General features: G+C 41.4%; 1 protein-coding gene across 1 annotated transcript in view; it reads right to left on the bottom strand.

The window, feature by feature from the left end:
- LOC126215089 (intermediate filament protein ifa-1) overlaps nt 1-22,733 on the bottom strand; it is a 63,953-nt gene that overhangs the window by 36,256 nt on the left and 4,964 nt on the right. The window lies entirely within an intron of this gene.

Raw genomic sequence — 22,733 nt, 5'->3', positions numbered from 1 at the left:
GAAAGCCACAATGTTCCTCAGTCACCTGCAGTGGTTATTCAAAGTGAGCATTGCAAGTGAAACTCTAAACAAATGTAAAGCTTATAATTATGAGGGAAGTAGCCTAGTGTGAATGGTTAAAAACAAATGAAACTGGTTTGAAATAAGGAGATTTCCCTCTTCTACCACCATAAAGACAATTCATCTGCAAAACTCTGCATTTGTGTGTAACTGCTGGTGGCACTTAGAGTCAATGCAAATTTTGAGGAGAGACAAGTCAGGAATTTGACTTATTTTGCAAATTTCTGTTGAATAATGCCATGTGGAATAACATTCTAGGGTAGTTCATCTTTAAGAAAGGAAGTCTTCATTTCTCAAAAAAATTCTGTAAGACTAACATGTGGTGCTTGCCCATAGTCATCTTGTAGACACCTATTTAAGGCATTGGGTGTTATGACTTCTGCTTCAGTGTATTTACTCCCTTATGAAGTTTGTTGGAAATAATCCACTGCAGTTCAAAAGGAACAATGACGTACATTATTACAGTAACTGAAGGAAAAATGACATTCATTACTCCACATTAAGGCTGTCTTTAGCACAAAATGGGGTGCACAATATCACAACTAAAATTTTTGGTAGCCTATCCAGTGGTATGTGAGATGCTACCCAAAATATCTGAGAATTTCATTGTACCTGTCAAACTAGTAGCAGTATGACATTCTGCCACTAGATGTCTCGAGGTACACATTCCTACTCATCATATGTAGCCCCATACGACTTCTACCTGTTCCTAAAGATGAAAATCACCTTGAAAGGGTTATGTTTTGACTTGATTGAAGACATCCAAGGGGAGTCGCAATGGGTCCTGAAAACTCTTCGCCCTTCAAACTTCCAGGAATGGTTCCATAGATGGGAATAATTCTGGGATCATTTCATGCATGCCCAAGGCGACTACTTTGAAGGTGACAGAGGACATTAGGATGTAAATATGGTTCTCTGATTTCTAGAATGAAATTCTTGGATATTTTTGGTAGCACCTCATAAAAGTCTGACAAACAAGTAAAATTTGAAAACAAACTGAAAAGGCTTATCCTTGACAACTCTTTCCATTCTGTAGAAGTATTTCTGTTATTGTAATATGTAAAAAGTGGTGGGTAGGAAACAGTAACTCACATCTGCTTATTCAACATAATAATAATAAAAACAGTAACAACAACAACCACAATAATAATAATGATAATAATAATAAAACAAAATAAGAACTTTCATTTGTTCAGCACATAGTTATTAATTTGTGATGTGAATGTAAAATGACTCATTCCACAGATTATTGTGCAAATGATCCATGGAACATGAAAGTAACTAACTAACCAACTAACTATGTAGCTAATCAGTGAATATGAAGACTACAGAAGCGCAAGCCACACGAGAAACAACACTGAATAACAGAAAATTATGATCAGTAGGTTCACAAGAGTCATAAATGAGCTGTTATTTGTCAAAAAGCTAAACAATGGTTTGGAACAATAGATATTAACAAATGTTATAGTTACAGTCATGTTTGCAAGTTGTTGTGTTGTCATATGTCCTCTTACATATAATCAAAGTGCAAATGTGGAGTAACAATAAAATAATTAAAATACAGCAGGATGGAACAGTTCATGGCAAAGATCTGGATAATGTGATCACTGTGCCATTTGCTATTGGATTGTAGCAGTGCCAATTCACTTAAACTGATGTAACATGTCCAATGTTGCTCTTATTAAGCGTGCACGCTGTTCCTTTCCACTCTGTTTTAATCCCTTCACTATAACTCTACATTTGTACTTAAATGATAAATAGTAGAAGAATGTACACTACAGCACCTTAAAATTTGGGAAACATGTCTCTGTTAGTATTGGACATGTTTACATATATACTATGTGACCAAAAAAGACACCTACCAGCGACATTAATTTCAGTTGTGTCCTCCTTTTGCCTTAGAGCACTTTCAAGAATGTGTCTGCATGCCTGTGGGCAAATTGCAGCTCACTTTTCCTCAAGAGCCACAACCAGAGAAGTTAATCACGCTAGTCTCTGGGATGTGGGGCAAAATCAGTGTTCTGATGCAGGTGTCCTACTGGATTCAGGTTGGGACTTGGGGCAAGCCAACCCATATCAGGAATGTTATTGTTCACAAACCACTGCTTCACAGATTCTGTGTTGTGACAGGGTACATTGAAACTTTCTGGCAGATTTAAACTGTGTGTCGGACCGAGACTCGAACTTGGTCCCAAGTTCGAGTCTCAGTCCAGTGCACACTGTTTTCGTGGTGTCACCGCCAGACACCACACTTGCTAGGTGGTAGCTTAAATCAGCCGCGGTCCATTAGTACATGTCAGACCCGCGTGTCGCCACTGTCAGGATCGCAGACCGAGCGCCACCACAAGGCAGGTCTCGAGAGACGTACTAGCACTCGCCCCAGTTGTACGACGACTTTGCTAGCGACTACACTGACGAAGCCTTTTTCTCATTTGCCGAGAGACAGTTAGAATAGCCTTCAGCTAAGTCCATGGCTACGACCTAGCAAGGCGCCATTAGTTACTTCATGAATCTAAAGAGTCTCACTTGTATCATCAAGAATGCTGTATACCAAAGGACGATATAAAAGTTAAGTGTTCTAGTAGCTACGTTCTTTTCTTTATCACATTCATCACGTATCCTGTTCCAGACTTCACGCCAGTCGGCGTGTGTGTACGTGTGCCCTTTCGGCTACCCGTCTCTGTGGACTGGCTGCCTTGTCAGCCCACTACAGTTTTAATCTGCCAGGAAGTTTCAAATCAGCGCACACTTTGCTGCAGAGTGAAAATCTCATTCTGGAAACATCCCCCAGGCTGTGGCTAAGCTAGTTCTGCAAGGTTCGCAGGAGAGCTTCTGTAAAGTTTGGAAGGTAGGAGACGAGGTACTGGCAGAAGTAAAGCTGTGAGGATGGGGCGTGAGTTGTGCTTGGGTAGCTCAGTTAGTAGAGCACTTGCCCGCGAAAGGCAAAGATCCCGAGTTCGAGTCTCGGTTCAGCACGCAGTTTTAATCTGCCAGGAAGTTTCATATCAGTGCACACTCCACTGCAGAGTGAAAATGTCATTCTCGATAGGGTACATTGTCATACAAAATGGCTTCATGTTCAAACTGATCCTCTACTGCTGTAAAATATGTCCATACCCCTTCATACTTATCATATTCTTAAGTACAGTATGGGGATCACAACCTAACCACAAATAACACCCCCGTATCTTAACATCTCCTCTATATTTCACTGTACACAGAACATATTATGGCAGGTAACATTCTATGTAAACACAATGCTCCAAATATTCTCAGTTTGGTCTGGTGACCTTGCTGGTCAAGGTAGGAATTTCCAAACTTGAAGACAAACAGTAGAAACTCTCGCCATGTGCAGGTGGGCATTATCTTGCCAAAATGTAAGCCCAGGATGTCTTGCCATTGAGGATGACGAAACAAGCCATAGACTATCACTGAGGTACTGCTGTGCTGTAAGGGTGCTGCAGATGTCAACGAAAGGTGTCCCGCTATGAAAAGAAATGGTACCAAGGCCACCATTCCTGGTTGTCATGCTGTATGGCAGGCGACTGTCAGATTTGTATCGCACAGCCGTCCAGGATGTCTAGAGACATTTCCAAGCTGGTCATCAGAGCTAAGTTTGAAGTAGGATTCATCACTGATGACAATTCTACTCCATTCATTGAGATTCCAGGTGGAAGACATGTTTGGAGATGCCCCAGACAGCAGTGAGATACCAACCTGACTACTGCCCACCATACAACAAGTCAGCCAGAAGTGACGTGGGGTGTCATTTCTTTTCATACAAATGCCCATTTGGTTGTCATTCATGGTCGCTGTACAGCACAACAGTACATTGACAATATTCTATGCCCCGTTTTGTTGCCCTTCATGACAAGCTATCCTAGGCTTACATTTCGACAAGACAATGCCTGCCTGCAGATGGTGAGAGTTCCTACTGCTTGTCTTCACACTTGCCCAACCTTGCCTTGGCCAGCAAAGTCACCGGAACTCTCCCCAACTGAGAATGTTTGGAGCACTATGGACAAGGCCCTCCAAACAGATCAGGATTTTGAAAATCTAGTGCACCAGGGTAAAGGAATTTTGTTAATGGATTTTATTGAACTTTGAACTGACATTAAATTCTGAAACCTACTGTTGCACATTAAGAAATGTGAAGTGTGTACTCCAAAACCAGAGTTGCTCAATTGCAGATGTTGAAGTTTTGCATGTAAATGTTGAGCCACTCTTTGCATGATTTCAGTTCAAATTTGCCATTTTGAAACATTCACCCTTTAACTCAGACTTGGCTCCAAGTGATTTCCATCTCTAAATATAACTAGAAAGTGGTTTGGCTACCAATGCTTAGACTCTGATGGGTTTCAAGACAGTGTCACAGTTTGGCTGGGGCCTCAGACACTTGTTTTTATGCAGAGGGAATTTGTCTGCTGGTCAAGAAATCAGACAAATAATTAAATATGAATGGGTATTAAGGGTGTACCCAACAAGGTGCAACTCTCATATTAGGGATGTACACAGAAAGAGGTAGCTGTTCTCTCCTAGAAAAAAAAAAGTCTTCACAAACTAATCTCACATCCTCCCCTCCCAAACATACATACATATCAATTCACTGTCACTTCCAAAACATCCAATATATGTTATGTGTACTGACTAGGTGTAACTGTACTCAGAGTCATTAGTAATAAAATCTATAACCTATTTTGTCATTCACCTTTAAACTAACATAAGCTCCCCTCCTTCCCACCCCACCACCTATAACTTAGCTTAGATACTGATGGTTATTGAATGGAAAATTAATACAAATGTGTAGATTTGAGGATTTTCTAATACATTTCACTTAATTATAACAGTATTTATAGCCTGATAAAAGAACCCTCTTCCCCCTGGGAAGAAAGAGTTGCAATCAATGGTGTGAGGATGCAGAAGGCAATGGAAACCACTGCATTAAAGAAATATAATAATGTGTAGCCACAGAACATGTCACCTCTAATTGAAAAAAAATGTCATGATGAGTTCTCCATTGGCAAAAGATTCTGGACTAGTCCCCCTTCTGGATCTCTGGGAGGGGACTGACACGGGGGAGGTGATCACGAGAAAAAGATGGAATAACTAACGAAAGAATAACATTCCATGAGTCAGGACATGGAATATTAGATGCTTTAATGTGGTAGAAAAGTTACAAAATCTGAAACAGGAAATGTAAAGGTGCAATGTAGATATAAGAGGGGTCAGTGAAGTGGTCAGATGAATATAGCATAATATCAAAAGCAGTAGAAATGGTATAACAGAAGTAGAATTTGTTATGAGTAGAAAGGTAGGACAGAGAGTGAGTTACTGTGAACAGTTCAGTGATAGGGTTGTTCTCATCAAAATCAACAGTAAATCAACTCCAACAATAGTAATTCCAGTGAATATGTGGACATCAAAAGCAGGCTCCCAGGTAGATGCTATTTTTCTTGACTTCCGGAAGGCGTTCGATACAGTTCCGCACTGTCACCTGATAAACAAAGTAAGAGCCTACGGAATATCAGACCAGCTGTGTGGCTGGATTGAAGAGTTTTTAGCAAACAGAACACAGCATGTTGTTATCAATGGAGAGACGTCTACAGGCGTTAAGGTAACCTCTGGCGTGCCACAGGGGAGTGTTATGGGACCATTGCTTTTCACAATATATATAAATGACCTAGTAGATAGTGTCGGAAGTTCCATGCGGCTTTTCGCGGATGATGCTGTAGTATACAGAGAAGTTGCAGCATTAGAAAATTGTAGCGAAATGCAGGAAGATCTGCAGCGGATAGGCACTTGGTGCAGGGAGTGGCAACTGTCCCTTAACATAGACAAATGTAATGTATTGCGAATACATAGAAAGAAGGATCCTTTATTGTATGATTATATGATAGCGGAAGAAACACTGGTAGCAGTTACTTCTGTAAAATATCTGGGAGTAAGCGTGCGGAACGATTTGAAGTGGAATGATCATATAAAATTAATTGTTGGTAAGGCGGGTACCAGGTTGAGATTCATTGGGAGAGTGCTTAGAAAATGTAGTCCAGCAACAAAGGAGGTGGCTTACAAAACACTCGTTCGACCTATACTTGAGTATTGCTCATCAGTGTGGGATCCGTACCAGATCGGGTTGACGGAGGAGATAGAGAAGATCCAAAGAAGAGCGGCGCGTTTCGTCACAGGGTTATTTGGTAACCGTGATAGCGTTACGGAGATGTTTAATAAACTCAAGTGGCAGACTCTGCAAGAGAGGCGCTCTGCATCGCGGTGTAGCTTGCTCGCCAGGTTTCGAGAGGGTGCGTTTCTGGATGAGGTATCGAGTATATTGCTTCCCCCTACTTATACCTCCCGAGGAGATCACGAATGTAAAATTAGAGAGATTAGAGCGTGCACGGAGGCTTTCAGACAGTCGTTCTTCCCGCGAACCATACGCGACTGGAACAGGAATGGGAGGTAATGACAGTGGCACGTAAGGTGCCCTCCGCCACACACCGTTGGGTGGCTTGCGGAGTATGAATGTAGATGTAGATGTAGATGAAGCAGAGAACACATAGAGGATCTTGAATTGGTAACAGCATGTAAATGAAGATGGAAATCTAATGAGCATGAGGGATGGAACACAATAGTAGGGGAAGGAATGGAAGAAAAAGTTACTGGAGAATATGGTATTGGTAGTAGGACTGATGAAGGAGGAAGACTAATTGAGTCCTGGAATAAACTGCAGCTAGTAGTAGCAAATACACAGTTAAAAAATCACAATAAGAGGTGGTATGCTTGGGAAAGGCTTAGAGACATGGGAAGATACTAGTTGCATTACAACAAGGTCAACAGGGATTCTGAAATCAGATATTGGATTGTAAGGCATACCCAAGAGCAGATATACACTCAGATCACAATGATGAAGAGTAAACTGAAGTACTGGGAAATGATGAGGCATGTTTTCAGTTCTGTTATGCTGTAGATGCTTTGGCAATTAATACTGCAAATACAAAGTTACGTTGAAGAGGAATGGACATACTGAAGAAAGCAGTCACTGAAGCTGGACAAGCTAATATAGGTACAAGAAAAATAACTACAAAGAAACCTTGGGTAACAAAAGAGAAGCCAAGGCGAAATGGCCACAGGAAAAATGTGAGGAAATACATCACTGACTCTGCATATCAGGGATCCAACAGTTTGTTGGTAAGTTTGTGCAGGTATGTGGCATCAGATATCTGTACACAGGTCATGTAAATAATGGGCCGCTGTTTGTGTACATGGTGAAGGCGCCCAATAGGGACCCAGATGGATTTCGTAGGATTCTCATCAGGCAAATTTGATTGCCGAGACATCAACAGGAGTTCACTACAATGCTCCAGACCACTGTAGCACAGTTATGGCTCTGAAACACGGACAATTATACTGCTGAAAGATGGCATTGCTGTTGGGAAGACATCAAGCATGGAGGGATGCATGTGGTTCACAGGTGTCAGTGTGTCTCCAATTACAACCACAGCTCCCATGCAAGCACAGGAGAAAGTCTCCCATAGCATAATACAGGGTGATTCAAAAAGAATACCACAACTTTAAAAATGTGTATTTAATGAAAGAAACATAATATAACCTTCTGTTATATATCATTACAAAGAGTATTTAAAAAGGTTTTTTTTCACTCAAAAACAAGTTCAGAGATGTTCAATATGGCCCCCTCCAGACACTCGAGCAATATCAACCCGATACTCCAACTTGTTCCACACTCTCTGTAGCATATCAGGCGTAACAGTTTGGATAGCTGCTGTTATTTCTCGTTTCAAATAATCAATGGTGGCTGGGAGAGGTGGCCGAAACACCATATCCTAACATACCCCCATAAGAAAAAATCGCAGGGGGTAAGATCAGGGCTTCTTGGAGGCCAGTGATGAAGTGCTCTGTCACGGGCTGCCTGGCGACCGATCCATCGCCTCGGGTAGTTGACGATAAGGTTTCATAACTAACCTTTTTCGTAGGACTCTCCATACAGTTGATTGTGGAATTTGCAGCTCTCTGCTAGCTCTGCGAGTCGATTTTCCTGGGCTGCGAACAAATGCTTGCTGGATGCGTGCTACATTTTCATCACTCGTTCTCGGCCATCCAGAACTTTTCCCTTTGCACAAACACCCATTCTCTGCAAACTGTTTATACCAATGTTTAATACACCACCTATCAGGAGGTTTAACACCATACTTCGTTCGAAATGCACGCTGAACAACTGTCGTCGATTCACTTCTGCCGTACTCAATAACACAAAAAGCTTTCCGTTGAGCGGTTGCCATCTTAGCATCAACTGACGCTGACGCCTAGTCAACAGCGTCTCAAGCGAACAAATGTACAACTAAATGAAACTTTATAGCTCCCTTAATTCGCCGACAGATAGTGCTTAGCTCTGCCTTTTGTCGTTGCAGAGTTTTAAATTCCTAAAGCTGTGGTATTCTTTTTGAATCACCCTGTACTGTTCCCACCTGCCTGTGTCTGTGGTGTGCTGCACATTTCGAGCCGCTGTTTGCCTCAATGACAGCAATTGTGGAGATGACCATTGACCTGGTGTAGCAAAAATGTGATTCACCCAAAGAGCTGACTCATTTCCATTGATCGATGGTCAAATGCCAGTGGTCCCATACCCACTGCAATCATAATGGATGATGCCGTTGGGTCAACGTGTGAACATGTAGGGGTGGTCTGTTGTGGAGCTCAACATTCAACTATGTACAATGAACAGCGTGCTCTGAAATACTTGTGCATACACCAGCATTGTGTTCTTTCAGCAGAGGTGCCACAGCTTACTATACTATTTTACAGAGCAGACAAGCCCCCAAACCTCACATTTTGTGAAGAGTCGTGGACGTCCAACAATTTAACACCTAGTGGTAGTTTCACTGTCCTTCTACCTCTTTTCATAGATGCTCATCACAGTAGCATGTGAACATTTGACCAGCTTCACCATTTTTGAGGTATTAATTCACAGGCTCTGTGTAATAATACTCTGCCCTTTGTCAAAGCTGCTTATCTAAATGGATTTCCCCATTTGCAGCCCGTGTATTCGCTAGGGTGATCCCCTGTCTGTGAAATGGCCAGTCTGCTGAAGAGAAATATCATTACGGAGTGTGACTACCCTGAGAAACAATATAGGAGAGCTACTCTCATTGTGAAAAGCAACATTCTTAGTGAGGAGATCCCCAGCATGCTCTGTGGAATTCAAATCAGGAAACCAAACTGACAGCACTATGCACTTATACTTACTTTTTTCTTATTGAGGATATTCCTCCATGAACTGAGCTCAAGCAATGGTTGATTGGAGGATTACATCATCAAAAATTGCACATATTTAAGCAAGAAGCATGTCTTTTATTCATTCAATTGCGCATGCTGTTCTGTCAACCCCATCACGAAGGACAGCCTCCAGGGACATGAAACATGTCTAGTTATACATCAATAGGCAATGCCATCCCTGCTGGCTACTTATGTACAGTATAGTTGGTAGCAACACAGTAATGACTAGAGCTAACCTACTCACGTTAATAATTATGGTAATGAATACTAAATTCCTTTATATAAGGTGTCCCACAAGGAATGGTCATTATTCAGGATTATGACAGAAATGATCATTTGAAGCCAAAAACTTCATATGGATACATGTAGTATTCCAAATGGTTTCCAAGATAGAGTACATTTAACATACATTATTACTTATTTCCTGCATTTTTCAATACACTTTCATGACTAAACATGTACATGTGTACAACAGTTAGTAAACATTACAACATGCATTTTACAAATTGAAAAATACAAATTTTTTGCACATTCACCTCTAAGCATTACCATTCATGTCCTATTACAGCTGTTGTACAGTTCACAAAAAATGTTCGAATATCCCACTATGAACTTAATTGCATTTGTTCACTCTTGAGAGAACATACTGTGTTACTTCTCTGACTGCTTCTATGCATTCCCTAATCAAGGCAGCATTGTACATGATGTGACCAAGCATTTCACATATTCAGCTTTCGTTTGTACACCTCGGACTTCACCTAACTGCATAAACCAAAACTAATAGTGTGAGGTCTGGAAATATTGGTGGCCAATTAACTGCACTGCAATGATCAATCCAGCAACTAGGGTAAGCGGGGCTGAGAGGCTTACTCACTTGTCTGGAAAAATGTCGAGGGTTTCTGTTGTGTTGGAAGTACATTGCAGTCTGCAGGGCCAAAGGAATGTACGCAGGGTGTTCAACAAATGAATTTTCCAAAAAATGTAAGTAATTCTGTCCTGTCATTCACTCTTCTAAAATGACTGGATCTACAAGGATGGTTTGAAAAGTTCTCAGAACAGAATAGAAAAAAAGTACTTACATAACTGAAACTTCTGTTATTTTTTAATGTAGTCTCCTTGTAGGTTAATGCACTTGGTCGAACAATGTTCCACTGCCTTGATCCCACCTCGAAAATGAGTTTCCTCCAGGCCTGCAAAATAGTTGTCAACTCTGGCTATCAATTCTTCGTTTGAAGTGAATCTTTGTCCACCAAGAAAAATTTTCAGTTTTGGGAAGAGAGGGAATTTTGACAGAACCATATCAGGTGAATAAGGCAGCTGTGGTAACAATTCATACCTTAGTTCATGTAATTCTGGCATGGCGATAGTACGTGTGCAGGTGCACATTGTCTTGATGGAAGATGACATTCTTCCTTGCTAAACCTGGCCTTTTTTTGCGTATCTTTTGTTGCAATTTGTCTAGGAGGTTGGCATAGTATTCTCCAGTAATTGTTTGCCCAGTGGGGAGATAATCTACAAAGAGAATCCCCTTCCATCCCAGAACACCGATGCCATGACCTTTCCCGCTGAAGGAATTGTCTTTGCTTTCTTTTGTGGTGGACAATCAGCATGTTTCCACTGCTTAGAATATTTTGTCTCTGGGGTATACTAGTTCACCCAAGTTTTATCTGTGGTCACAAACCGGCGCAAAAAATCTTGTTCGTTTCTCCTAAAACTGGCCAAACATTGTTCCGATATGTCCATTCTCATGCATTTTTGATCCAGCGTCAAGAGTCGTGGCACCCATCTTGCGGATAATTTTTTCATTTCTAATTCTTCAGTTAAAATGTGATATATCCTTTCAGATGGCATCTGGAAAGTGTGAGAAATTTCACACACTTTTAATCGGCGATCCTCCATGACCATTTTGTGCATTATTGCAATGATATCTGGAGTAGTGACACTTCTTGGCCAACCACTGGGCGAATCATCTTCTAAGCTCTCCCGACCAAATTCATTGGAAACAGTTGAATACGAAGGAGCAGAGTCCCCCAGCGTATTCTGGAAATCGGCATGAATGTCATTTGCTTTCATATCTCTCTTTACAAAGTACTTAATCACTGCTCAAATCTCGATTTTTTCCATCTTCGCAAATCACTACGTGGAAACAACAACAGAGCCACATCACTGCCACAGCGCCCTTCCGAGGGCACTGTTGTGGCACGTCTTTACAGGCAACAGTCCAATGAATATCACATGAACAATTCATTGCACTAGCGCTGACCTCTCGTGGTGATTCCAAAAACTTTTCAAACCACCCTCATATTAACATGTTACCAACCGTGCCACACCAAAGACTGACCAAAAAAAGAACTTGAAAATTACCTTCCACTGTATCGTGTGGGTTTTCCTGTGGCCATCAATGATTACTACGTGTGTTGTTGATACCATTCTGTGTAAAGTATTAAAGGAAGCAAATGACAATTGTCATTTATTCAGTGATAAAATTCAGGTCGTGTAGCATTGTTACCAGTATGAAGGTTGTGGACATTCTGCATGGGAAATATGAACAAGTTTTCTTCATGTAATGTTCGCCATACACATGTTTGTGGGGCTCTGATGTGTGCAGAAAGTCAATGTATGCATGTAGTGGGAGAATCCTGCACCATATCACACTGTGTTGCTGTTCCTGCAAGGGTTGTAGAACTACACGTTCATAAGACAAATGAAATTTGGAAGAATACCTGTTTCATGCAGTGTGCTGAAAACTCTGGTAAACACACTGTGATCAGGAATTTGACTTATCAGGAAGTGCTGATGGTACTCTTTGACAATATCAGGGCTGCTTCCATTGTAGAAGCCATAAACATACACCATATTTGCATATTCTTCATTAGGATAGATGTGTGGCAGTTTAACTAGTGTGTGTACAAACAGTTAACCAATGCTTCTCCCTGATATAGTCTCAGTACTCACAAACTGTTGACAACTGCAAGTTTGAAGAGCTAGTTTAATGGCAGAAACATATCCCAAGCAAAGAGTTTGGAAGCAATGAGTTAGGCTGAGCTAGCATAAAATGTCAAATGAGGTTGGGTGGTTAACACACACATGTGGGTGCCTCTAGCCCAAAACAATTATACATTAAATGTTTTTTATCTAAGAAACCATTTGGAATACAGCATATGTTATATTTATATTCCTGTTATAACCCTGAATATTGAGGATTCCTATTGGGACACCACATAGATGTTTATGTGTTTTGGGAGAAAGGTACCTACTTTGATCTACTGCCCCTCCTCTTAAACTACTTACCTGCTCTTTTCATCTAGTACTTCAAACAAAGCTTTTATGTATCCTTAAACAGACCACTATCAGCTGACAAAACACTGAAAGCACTGAGATCTGTTTAACACAAACTTTACAGTTATGCAGAATTCACATCCCCCAGTCCAAATATTCTGAAAAATTGAAGTAGTGGCTAACAAAGTTTTCTTTTACTTTGTTTTTGAATATTTGAGTATTTTAAATTTTCTTCTTGATGTCTGCTGATAAACTGTTATAAATTTTTGTTCCAGAATATAAAGTTCTGTGTTGAACATTAGCTCAGAATACACAGTCTATTTGGAAATTGTTTTTACTTCTACTATTGTGGTTGTGAACTGCAAAATGTATCCTAAATTCACTTACCTGCAGGTCAACACACTAAGAGAGATTTCTAAGCTCATAGTTCTGTACATATACACTTTTTCACTAACTTATCCTTGTTCTAGTGTCACCTCTGTTTATTATCCATTTGGATGATCCTAAACTTCACACATGGAGCCACATCCAGTGTATTTATATCATCTCTACTTCTGTCATCTTTAAATATTTTATCTGTTTGAAATTGCATATATCCTTCTCAGGCATGATGTTCATCACAACAGACATAAGAATTCTGTCCTGCTATCAAAGATTCTGCATTTTCCATCATAATATCACTGGTCCATTTGAATGGACAGTACGGTGCTGCCACATGGCGGGAAAAATGGTCACTACAATCACTTGGTGCCAAGTACCAGCTTTCTTTGCAGCATATTACTGTGCCAGGTGAGTACTCCATCACTGTGTATTTTTCAAAACTTATTTCATGAAAATATACTCCTATTGGAGGCAATTTCTTAAAGCATTTTTATATGGTTTTGCTGTGTAATAATTTTTGGTAGTACCGTTTGTCCACTGTAACGCACACTGGGACTTCGTGTCAAATTTTCGAGCAATGGTCCCTATGCCTCAGTGGTGATTATATTCACTAATTTCCAATACATTTATCTTGTGAATTATGCTAAATTACATTATCTGGCATTGTTATTATTATTGGTAATCATAGGACGTAATATGTTAATTCAACCATGTTATTAAAGGATGCAGATCGAAGCTCCATTCGGAACATATTTTAGACTCTCTCTTGAATGGAGCCATTTCAGATCTTGATGTCAGTGAGGAGGAGGAGGATGAAGAGGGGGTGTCGACCTGCCAGATGATGCAGTGCAGCAAGATGATGTTCCTTCCCCGAGAGAGCAGAGTAAATTGGACTGTAAAAACTATTCTTCACTTCCTAGTTCTAGGAATTGCAAACAGCTGGATTCAGTACACGATTCACAAAATCAAGAATTATGAGCCAAAGAAGAGTATTCTGCAGTGCCTTGATTTCAAACTAAGAACTGGCGAGCATTTGTTAAATGACCAAGATCGACAACATCCTGAAGAAGATGATGAGGACTCTTTTTCCTCTGTTTAGCACCACAGAACAACTGTTTCTCTCAGTATCATTACAAATAAAATTGTCTCAATCTCACTCTTTCTTTCAGATTTGTAACTGGTATATGGTACAAGTGATATCTTCCTATTGGACAGTATTTTCTTAAAATAACATACTTCTTTTACATTTTTCACTTTCTTTCCAATGCATACTTAAATGTCACCAAGACCCAGTGTACAATGCAATTCCTGAAGAACTATGATTTTTTTTTTAATAATTCCAAAATTTTTGTAAATTCCCTTTCACTGCCTTCTGTTTAACAGGCATACAAAATCGGTTTAAAAAAAATTCATGACAATTGCTGCCAGGTCTCAGGAGGATATGAATTGTTGTAAGATTAAGCATTAAGGTGATGGCAATGAAACATTTGCTATGAACCAACTGTAAGCTCATTCCATTATGCTCTTGGCTTTGTCTGGTAAGGATGTGTTTGTGTTCTTTATCAGTATGCTAGCATCATCAGCAAACAGCACAGTTCTTGAAGAGTCTTCTGGTGCCAAGGGTAAACCATATGCAGAGGCTAAGAACAGGGCAGACAAAATAATCAACCTTGGACCACATGGTTATAATTAAAGTGCAGCTATTCACGGAGGTCTAGAGGGCTGTAATTATCATATGGCAGACAAACTTGGTAGATACAGGGTGTTTCAAAAATGACCGGTATATTTGAAACGGCAATAAAAACTAAACGAGCAGCGATAGAAATACACCGTTTGTTGCAATATGCTTGGGACAACAGTACATTTTCAGGCGGACAAACTTTCGAAATTACAGTAGTTACAATTTTCAACAACAGATGGCGCTGCAAGTGATGTGAAAGATATAGAAGACAACGCAGTCTGTGGGTGCGCCATTCTGTATGTCGTCTTTCTGCTGTAAGCGTGTGCTGTTCACAACGTGCAAGTGTGCTGTAGACAACATGGTTTATTCCTTAGAACAGAGGATTTTTCTGGTGTTGGAATTCCACCGCCTAGAACACAGTGTTGTTGCAACAAGACGAAGTTTTCAACGAAGGTTTAATGTAACCAAAGGACCAAAAAGCGATACAATAAAGGATCTGTTTGAAAAATTTCAACGGACTGGGAACGTGACGGATGAACGTGCTGGAAAGGTAGGGCGACCGCGTACGGCAACCACAGAGGGCAACGCGCAGCTAGTGCAGCAGGTGATCCAACAGCGGCCTCGGGTTTCCATTCGCCGTGTTGCAGCTGCGGTCCAAATGACGCCAACGTCCACGTATCGTCTCATGCGCCAGAGTTTACACCTCTATCCATACAAAATTCAAACGCGGCAACCCCTCAGCGCCGCTACCATTGCTGCACGTGAGACATTCGCTAACAATATAGTGCACAGGATTGATGACGGCGATATGCATGTGGGCAGCATTTGGTTTACTGACGAAGCTTATTTTTACCTGGACGGCTTCGTCAATAAACAGAACTGGCGCATATGGGGAACCGAAAAGCCCCATGTTGCAGTCCCATCGTCCCTGCATCCTCAAAAAGTACTGGTCTGGGCCGCCATTTCTTCCAAAGGAATCATTGGCCCATTTTTCAGATCCGAAACGATTACTGCATCACGCTATCTGGACATTCTTCGTGAATTTGTGGCGGTACAAACTGCCTTAGACGACACTGCGAACACCTCGTGGTTTATGCAAGATGGTGCCCGGCAACATCGCACGGCCGACGTCTTTAATTTCCTGAATGAATATTTCGATGATCGTGTGATTGCTTTGGGCTATCCGAAACATACAGGAGGCGGCGTGGATTGGCCTCCCTATTCGCCAGACATGAACCCCTGTGACTTCTTTCTGTGGGGACACTTGAAAGACCAGGTGTACCGCCAGAATCCAGAAACAATTGAACAGCTGAAGCAGTACATCTCATCTGCATGTGAATCCATTCCGCCAGACACGTTGTCAAAGGTTTCGGGTAATTTCATTCAGAGACTACACCATATTATTGCTACGCATGGTGGATATGTGGAAAATATCGTACTATAGAGTTTCCCAGACCGCAGTGCCATCTGTTGTTGAAAATTGTAACTACTGTAATTTCGAAAGTTTGTCTGCCCGAAAATGTACTGTTGTCCTAAGCATATTGCAACAAACGGTGTATTTCTATCGCTGCTCGTTTAGTTTTTATTGCCGTTTCAAATATACCGGTCATTTTTGAAACACCCTGTATGTTAATGCATTTTGCAGAACTGATTTACACTGGAAAAAAGTTAGATCAAACTTTGTCCACCAGGTGCAAATCTGGTGCTGCACAGCACCTCATCGATGTCTCAGTCGGTCGTATTGAATAAACTGTATCAGTGGCAGTTAATAATAAAATCAACATTATGCCTTTCTCACTTGTTTGATCTTTCTCCCCACATCCTGTTCCTAATCCATTACATATGGAAACATTTCTATATGTTTTTCTTGCATTCAATGCACCAGATTTGGACTTGGTGACCAAAATTGGTACTAATTTCTTTCCAGCAAAAATCAGATCCGTGTCAATGCATTTAAATATCAACCAAGTTTCGCTGCCATATGATAATTACAGCCCACATTGGATCTCTGAGAGTAGCTGCACTTTAATTATAACCATCCGGTAGTTATGTAAATCCACACACTCGCAGTTCTCATTCCCATAATGACAGATACCACCTATAAAGATGCAGGTGCCTGCTGTGTAAAAAATGACACAAAGACACAACACAGTGATGGGCAGCCTGCATTCTGGGGGTTGGAAAACTGTTTCTTGTCCCTGACATGTAGGCCGTCCTGCAGAGCAGGTCGATACCATTCCCACACAACGCATCTGTCGTACAGGGTAGCCTATATGGCAGTGGCTAAAAAATAAATAAAATAAAAAACATTGCATTCCCGTATCTCCATAAATATCAGAACTAGACCATTATTAACCCTCTATGTAGATCCCATCAGGGCAAGTAGTTTGTGTGCCACATTTGGTCCACTTCGGTCTGGGGGGCCTGGGAGCAGTTTCCAGATATATGTACAAAGTCTCAGCTTTATATACAGGGTTATTACAAATGATTGAAGCGATTTCACAGCTCTACAATAACTTTATTATTTGAGATATTTTCACAATGCTTTGCACACACATACAAAAACTCAAAAAGTTTTTTTAGGCATTCACAAATGTTCAATGTACCCCTTTAGTGATTCGGCAGACATCAAGCCGATAATCAAGTTCCTCCCACACTCAGCGCAGCATGTCCCCATCAATGAGTTCGAAAGCATCGTTGATGCGAGCTCGCAGTTCTGCCACGTTTCTTGGTAGAGGAGGTTTAAACACTGAATCTTTCACATAACCCCACAGAAAGAAATCACATGGGGTTAAGTCGGGAGAGCGTGGAGGCCATGACACGAATTGCTGATCATGATCTCCGCCACGACCGATCCATCGGTTTTCCAATCTCCTGTTTAAGAAATGCCGAACATCATGATGGAAGTGCGGTGGAGCACCATCCTGTTGAAAGATGAAGTCGGCGCTGTCGGTCTCCAGTTGTGGCATGAGCCAATTTTCCAGCATGTCCAGATACACATGTCCTGTAACGTTTTTTTCGCAGAAGAAAAAGGGGCCGTAAACTTTAAACCGTGAGATTGCACAAAACACGTTAACTTTTGGTGAATTGCGAATTTGCTGCACGAATGCGTGAGGATTCTCTACCGCCCAGATTCGCACATTGTGTCTGTTCACTTCACCATTAAGAAAAAATGTTGCTTCATCACTGAAAACAAGTTTCGCACTGAACGCATCCTATTCCATGAGCTGTTGCAACCGCACCAAAAATTCAAAGCGTTTGACTTTGTCATGGGGTGTCAGGGCTTGTAGCAATTGTAAACGGTAAGGCTTCTGCTTTAGCCTTTTCCGAAAGATTTTCCAAACCGTCGGCTGTGGTACGTTTAGCTCCCTGCTTGCTTTATTCGTCGACTTCCGCGGGCTACGCGTGAAACTTGCCTGCACGCGTTCAACCGTTTCTTCGCTCACTGCAGGCTGACCTGTTGATTTCCCCTTACAGAGGCATCCAGAAGCTTTAAACTGCGCATACCATCGCTGAATGGAGTTAGCAGTTGGTGGATCTTTGTTGAACTTCGTCCTGAAGTGTCGTTGCACTGTTATGACTGACTGATGTGAGTGCATTTCAAGCACGACATACGCTTTCTCGGCTCCTGTCGCCATTTTGTCTCACTGCGCTCTCGAGCACTCTGGCGGCAGAAACCTGAAGTGCGTCTTCAGCCGAACAAAACTTTATTAGTTTTTCTACGTATCTGTAGTGTGTCGTGACCATATGTCAATGAATGGAGCTACAGTGAATTTATGAAATCGCTTCAATCATTTGTAATAGCCCTGTATATTAAGACAGTGTTCTGCTGGTTTCATCTACATCTGCATACATACTCTGGAAACCATTGTGAAGTGCATCTCAGGAGATACTTAGCATGATACCGCATGTATGGATTCTTCCTGTTTCAACTGAGTATGGAGGGCAGGAAGAATAACTGCTTATATGGCTTTGTGTGTGTAATAAGTCTAATCTTGCCTTCATAGTCCCTGTGGGAGCAATACATAGAGGTATGAGGAATACTTGATACTGTTCCTAAAATTTTGTTAGTAGGATTGTGTGGGATAATTGGTGCCTATCTTCAAGCATCAGCCAATTCCAGTTTTTCAGAATTTCGTAATTGGTATTCTGAGAAACTGGAGTCTGGGGGAAGAATACAGATGGCGCATGTGATGAAACAGGTGCCGAGTTCACGAATGTCATGTTGTAGAGCATGCTCTACAACAGGATATTGTAAGTTGCCAATATACACCCTCTGCCTATGCCCACTCATCCTAATTGATAATTTCGTGGTAGTCATACTGATATAGAAGGCCAAACAGTGTTTACATAATAGCTGATATACGACATGTGTCATTTGGCAGGGGCTCTCCCTTTGAAAGTATATGTCTTACCAGTTACAGTGCTATTATAGGAGGTGGTAGGAGGGAAAGTCTTGCAGCTGGGGCAGTCACAGGGGAAGGAGCCGTAGCACTGGGAGATGGGTGCAGAAGGAGTGTAGGATCTGACAAGAATACTGTGGAGATTAGGAGGGCAATGGAAAGCTATTCTAGGTGTGGTGGGCAAAATTTCAGACAGAATGGATCTCATTTCACGACATGCTTTTAAAAGTCATGGCCCTGTCAAAGTAGCTGATTAACACATTCCAGACCAGGATAATACTGTGTCACCAATGGTGTGCTACGAAGCTATTTTGTGGAGGGGTCAGCAGTACCAGGATTGGATGTGATGGCCCGGGAAATCTGCTTTTTAACTAGGCTGGTGGGGTAATTACATGCAGTGAAGGCTGGGATGAGAATGGTCGTGTATTGCTGTGAAGAGTCTGCATTCGAACAAATACGTTTGCCTTGGATGCCAAGGCTGTATGGGAGGGAACGTTTGACATGGAATGGATAGCAACTGTCAAAATGTAAGTACTGTTGTTTGTTGGTAGGTTTAATGTGGACAGAAGCGTGTAGCTTGCCTTCAGTGAGGATGAGATCAACATCAAAGTGGCATGGGATTCGGGATAGGGCCATGTAAAATTTTCCTTCTCCCAATTAAATTTCTTTCTAATTTCTTAATATTCTTGTCCTTCTGCACCCATCTCCCTACCCTATGGCTCCTACCCCTGTGACCATCCGCTGCAGGACTTTCCCTATGCGCCCTCCTACCACCACCTATAATAGCACTGTAACTGGCAAGACACATACTTTCAAAGAGAGAATTCCTGTGAAACAACTTATTATATACCAGCTATTATGTAAACACTATTTGGCCTTCTACATCGGCTGACTACCACCAAATTATCAATTAGAATGAATGGACATAGGTAGAGGATGTATATTGACAACTCGCAATATTCTGTTGCATAGCATGCTATACAACATGACATTCGTGACCTCGGCACCTGTTTCACCACACGTGCCCCAGACACCAGTTTCTTAGAACTCCGCAGGTGGGAACTAGCATTACAACATATCCCTGGTTCTTGCCAGCCACCTGGCCTTGATTTATGTTAATTTCTTCCATGTGAGCAATTCTGCACTGTAACTACTCATTGCTTCACTTTGTTTTAGTTTTTTACATCTTTCATTGTCTTTGCTGCCTATTTTTCACCACCCCCTCCCACCTCTGTTAATTACAATGCAAACCTTTAAGCTCTCAGGTTTTCAACCAATGCAGTCCCCAACAATCAGGCTTTCCTTCTCATCCCATATAGCAAGTCTCCCCTGACCGGCAGTTCTGCTTGACTTTCCCAAAATCAAACCTTTCTCTTAGACCTCTCCAGTCCTTTTCCTTCACCCTTCTTCCTTCCCCTTCCACCCTTCTGCCTGAAGAAGGAACCACTGGCTCCAAAAGCTTGCCAATGGCAACCATCTATAATGTGTATATCCTGCCGCAGCTTGGTGAGTTCTCTCTCCAATTAAATAACTTTGTCAATAATTGATTGTTTTCACTGATACAGTAGAGTCCTGTTAATCCAAACTAATTGGGACCGGACCTTGTTCAGATTACCAATTTGTTCGGATTAGCAGGAATTACAGTGACGAGTTTCTAGAATGAAGTATACCAAGCAGATAAGTAGGTACACCATGGTAACAACTGCAAACAACTGTGGGAACAATGGCTCACTCTCACTCCCAGCGCTTGTTGTTGTGCATTGTTGAGACCTTTGTAGTGCCTGAGGTCATGCCAGTTGGCTCGCAAAGCACTTGGTTATGTTAGTTATCAATCGCTGGCATGCATAACACTTGTATTGTATTCGTTCAGGTGTAGTGGTGTATGTATTTTCGCCATGAGTAAACGGAAACATACAACATTAACTCTCAAAGAAAAACTGAATGCTTTGAAGTGGTCAGACAATGGTGAGAATGTATCTGAACTGGCAAAAGAACTGGGTGTTGGTAAAGCAACCATTTGTGATTGGAAGAAGAACAGAGTAAAGCTTGAACAGTCCTGTGCAACGTCTTCGGGAAAACACTTGAAATTTGGCAGAATTTGGAACAGTCCCAGTACGATAAAGTGGATGAAGCTCTTTTCCTTTGGTTTGCACAGGAAAGAGAAAGGGGAACTCCTTTGAGTGGAGCACTGGTTCAGGACAAGGCTGTTTACATGAACAAGTTAATGAATCGTGATGAGTCTTTTTGTGCAAGTACAGGTTGGTTGGACAGATTCACAAAACGTCATGGAATCCATCAGCTAACAATTACTGGAGCGAAGCTTTCTTCTGACCATAATGCAGTGAAGGAATACAACTCGGGTGAGTTTGAAAAAAAATTAAGAGAGGGAAAGTACTCTCCCCAATAAATTTATAACGCTGTCGAGACTGGCCTTAATTTTAGGGCATTTCCAACAAAAAGCTTGACATCAAAAGAAGAAGACCATACTCCTGGCTTTAAAATGTGCAAAGATCGTGTGACTTTATTAGCATGCAGCAACGCTGCTGGTAATCACAAGCTGCCTTTAATGCTGATCGGCAAATCTGCTAGGCCCATGAAGTCCCTGCTCGTATATTATCGCAACCAGAAAAAAGCATGGATGGATGGTAAGCTGTTCAAAGAATGGTTTCACGGTCAGTTTGTTCCCTCTATTCAACGGTTTTCTAAGCAAAATCACTTGTCTCTGAGTGCAATCCTTTTGACTGATAATGCGCCATCTCACCCCAGCACTGAGGAATTATGTGATGGAGAAATTGTGACAAAGTTTTTACTGCCAAATGTTACACCACTTCTACAGCCGATGGACCAGGGTGTACTGCATACATTAAAACTGATTTACAGAGAACAATTTTTAAGAATGCTGATCCAAGATGATAGCATTCCTTTAGTAGACAAAATAAAAAAGACCAATGTGAAGGATGTTGTTTATTGGGTCGCTGAGGCATGGCAGAATATTCCAGAAAATACTCTGAGAAAATCATGGAGAAAACTGTGGACATCTCTTGAATTTCAGGACAACATAGTCGAAAATGAAGAGGAAAATCTACTACAAATGATACAGACAGCCCCTGGATGTGAAGAAGCTAGTGAAGTAGACATAGATGAGAGGATGGCAGCGGATGGGCATGTGTGGAGAACCTTACTAATGCTGATTTAGTTGCTGCTGTGACTCGACACCTGGAAGAAGTGGACTGCTGTGACGGATGTGACAATGAGCCTGAAAGCGACGAAGGAGAGCTGGTGCCACAGCAGAAGCCCTTGACCTTGCGCAACATTATTTGGAGCAACAGCCCATTGTTACACATGCTGATTTGATGTTTATGAGATGATGGTGCAACTACGTGCCATTACACCAAAAAATGACTGAGTTTTTGTCATCTAAAAAGCAGAGGTATTTTAGTAAGTTTGACAGCTTTTCTTTTATTGTTATGCATTGTTTAAACCTAATGTTTTCTTGCTAATTTTTCTAATAAATGTTTACTGTACTGTGTAAATTAAAATAGTGTGTATGTACAGCAATTTACCACACAGTTTTCCATACTTAGACTAACATTTTTCATGTTTGGGTTAACTGAATGTTCGGATTACCGGGGTTCAGATTA

Source organism: Schistocerca nitens, chromosome 12, assembly GCF_023898315.1.
Source record: "Schistocerca nitens isolate TAMUIC-IGC-003100 chromosome 12, iqSchNite1.1, whole genome shotgun sequence".
Lineage (NCBI taxonomy): Eukaryota > Metazoa > Arthropoda > Insecta > Orthoptera > Acrididae > Schistocerca > Schistocerca nitens.
This window is presented reverse-complemented; position numbering and strand designations above follow the sequence as displayed.